The sequence below is a fragment of the Parus major genome, chromosome 5 (genome assembly GCF_001522545.3).
Source record: "Parus major isolate Abel chromosome 5, Parus_major1.1, whole genome shotgun sequence".
In the NCBI taxonomy this organism is placed as follows: domain Eukaryota; kingdom Metazoa; phylum Chordata; class Aves; order Passeriformes; family Paridae; genus Parus; species Parus major.
The window spans coordinates 12,046,235-12,049,471 of record NC_031774.1 but is presented as its reverse complement, the minus strand read 5'-3'; positions in this window follow the sequence as shown (position 1 = coordinate 12,049,471).

Below are 3,237 nucleotides of genomic sequence, written 5' to 3'. Positions count from 1 at the left end.
GAGGGGAGAAGGAGAAGAAGCAGCCACTCCATCTGGGTGATGGTGAAATTCCCTTCTCTCCACTGCAGCAGCTTCGCGACCCAGCACATGAACGTCCTTCCCCGAAGCCGAAGAAAGCCAGCTATAAAACTGTCTCCACCCTCTTTTTCTGCCCCCTTTCCCTCCCTCCCTGGGCCCGGCCACTCTTTGTCTGTTGTGAGCACCCCTAAGTACCGGTAGTTAGGTTGTCTCAGCACATAATGGGTAAAAAATTCCTCAGGCAGGCCAGAAGGACAAAAAAAAAAAAAAAAAAAAAGGACACCTAACCCTCAACACATCTATAGCATGCAGCAAAGCAACTGCTTTTTCTAAGACAGCTTCAGTCAATTGGCTTAGTTTTGATTAATTTTGGAAGGTATTTTTGTTTTTGTCTTTTTAAATGGAGGAAAACAGATTATGGAAATCCCTTTTATTAGCAGTGAAGGAGCATTGTTCTTGTAAATCAATGATTGCATTTTTATTATTTTTTTTATTTTAATTTTTTTAAATCACTGGAATGGTGACACTGTGAAGCAATTCTCTCACTTCACTTTGAATCCTCCACAAGCACAAGGAATGGAAAAGGTCTTCTTACTCAAGGGAGCCTCCTTTTTACTATCCAATTCACAAATGGACTTTCTACAGCTTGACTGAGGACCCCCAGTAAGGAAATAAACTGGGAACTAGAATGATATGAAAATTAATATTGTTCAAAGAAATACATATTTTGGCACTGTGTAGAAATGCGCTTGCATACATGCAGCTTTTGTCGCACATTGTCTGAATTGCTTAAAAATTAGGATCACTTAAAATAGACATGTCAGTTTTCTGTATTCATATGCTAGCTGTTCATGCAGCTGGTTTCCATGTAATGGCATTGAAACATACAATGAATTAGAAAAGCACGTGCCAAAATAAGTATTTTTTCATTTGCTAGCAGCTTGCTACCTGCTCATTCTACTTCTGCATGTTTCCAACTTTGAAATCTGCTAGTGGAGAAGAAAGTGTACAAAGTTTATGGAAGGCTAAATAAAACATTTACCCAGATACAGTGAGGCACGTGGCTCAGCTAATAAGAGAATCTCTCTCTATATTTTACCCAGAGACATAATGCATTCTACTTTCTCCATAACTGAGGAGTCCATAGAACTGAATTGCAACACTTCCATGCCTGGAAACTGCAGAACAAGGTCCAACATTTTTGGAATATTTTGAGCCATACATAGATTTATTTAATCAGATCTTGAGAAATCTGAGCTGAGGACATCTTGCTTTGTCTGCCAGAACTACATCATAACTACTTCTTGTTGAAGCTTGTTCTTTTAAAATGTCTATTTCCAGTCCCTTGCAATTTAAAAAAATAAATAATTTCTTTCAGATTGCCATATTTCATCTTAACAATTTTCAGTAAAGTCTCTCAAATATGAGGAGGATTCTGTACAGTATCCTGGGGACAGGGGAGTGGGTGGCAGGATGGAGAACAAATATTCCTGTCAATACTTTGTGACCCTTTTCTGATAACCAAAATATTCAAGAATAGTTGTAAGCCCACCTCTTTTCATAGTCTTATCTAATGTAGCTTTCTGAAAACAAACCACTGGAGCCTGAACAACACATTTTGCAGAAGGAATACAGTTTTAGCCTCCTCCTTGTAGATGTGCCTATCTGTGCCTATCTCTGTATCTGTTCAGAGATAAATCACGTGTTAATCTCCTCTTACTCATAAAATCATACAGTGCACATACTTTGGACAAAGAATGCACAAAAAAATTGCAGACAGTAAAATTATAAAAAACAGGGACTGAATATTTCTCCTGACTTCTGTGAGGAAAATATGTGAGTGAGAGGGATAAAAACATCAGAATTTATCAGGCCCAGAATCTGGTATTTATTATACACAATGTTTATATTTATTTGGGATCTTAAAATACACTTAAAACCATATAAAAAACCATTTTGTTAGAAGTAGTTTTAATATCCTTTTTAAGTGTATGAACTAATAAACTCTAAAACAGCTAAAAAGGTATGTGTAATCTAGGAATCTTCAGCCTACAAATCAGCATATGTTAATTGTTGCTTGATTTAAGCATATATTGGGCCTTTAATGTCAGAAATATTTTACATTTTGAGCAAGAAATCCAGAAGATAAAGTATTAACAGAGGAGTAGATGTATAAAATACAAGTTTAAATTTTTCATCATTTCAGTGATGAAATTGTTTACTTGGATAACTTGTATTAGGAGAATGCTTGAATTAGCAAAACAGAATTTCTAGGATTCTCTCTACATCTAATTTCTCTGTGTATTTCTAGGTGTATATTCCTCAGCTAGGTAGTTCTACTGGATAGATACCTACCTGTACATTCAAAAACTTTTAGTACAGTAAAACAGTTTCTGACTTTAGTCTTCAATTCAAATCAGCACTTTAATAATATATTTAAAAGTTCAAAAGTCAGGGGAAATATGCAGGAGATCAATGAAGGCTTTATCATGACAAAACAATCTTAGAACAAAAACCCTGCAGATTAAATTTGTAACTCAAAATAATATACCAAGAGAATGGCTTATGTCAACAATATTGTATTGCAAATGCAAATGATCCCTCCTTATAAGGAGTGTAATGACAGTTTTCTATAGTGGATTAATTCCTTTCCTTGTTCATTTGTTTTTGTCCGTAACCACCATTGTTAAGGACAGGGGGCAATGTAGCACTCCTGGATTTCTGAACTCTGATGGGAGTAAAGAATAAGAGGAATACATGATAACAAGGATGCAATCTATTTGTGAACATGGCTGTGCCTAGTAATGAATCATATCTGATAAAAAGGATTGATTTTTTTTTTTCTGAGCATATTGATATATCACCCAGTGGGTTCAAAAACTCCAGCTTCCATACTCTGTTACAATAGAAATATGGACTCATTTGATTCAAGCTGAGAGCTTTTTTCATTACTCCTATATGACTTTTTATATAAAGACTTTGTGACCTGCCACAGCAATTACAAGATGAGAGAAGATAAGACTCAACCTTACTAGGTTTCTAGCCAAAACAAAATAAAATGTCATATCTTTGTATTTAAAATTGCTTGCCAGTATAGTGATGCAGTAATTTTATTGTCTCTGTCACTTTGCTGTATCTGGTTTACAATTTTATATTTATTTCATATTAACCATTTTTGGCTGAAAGGTTTTGTTTAACTATTACTTATGGCATTTTTTT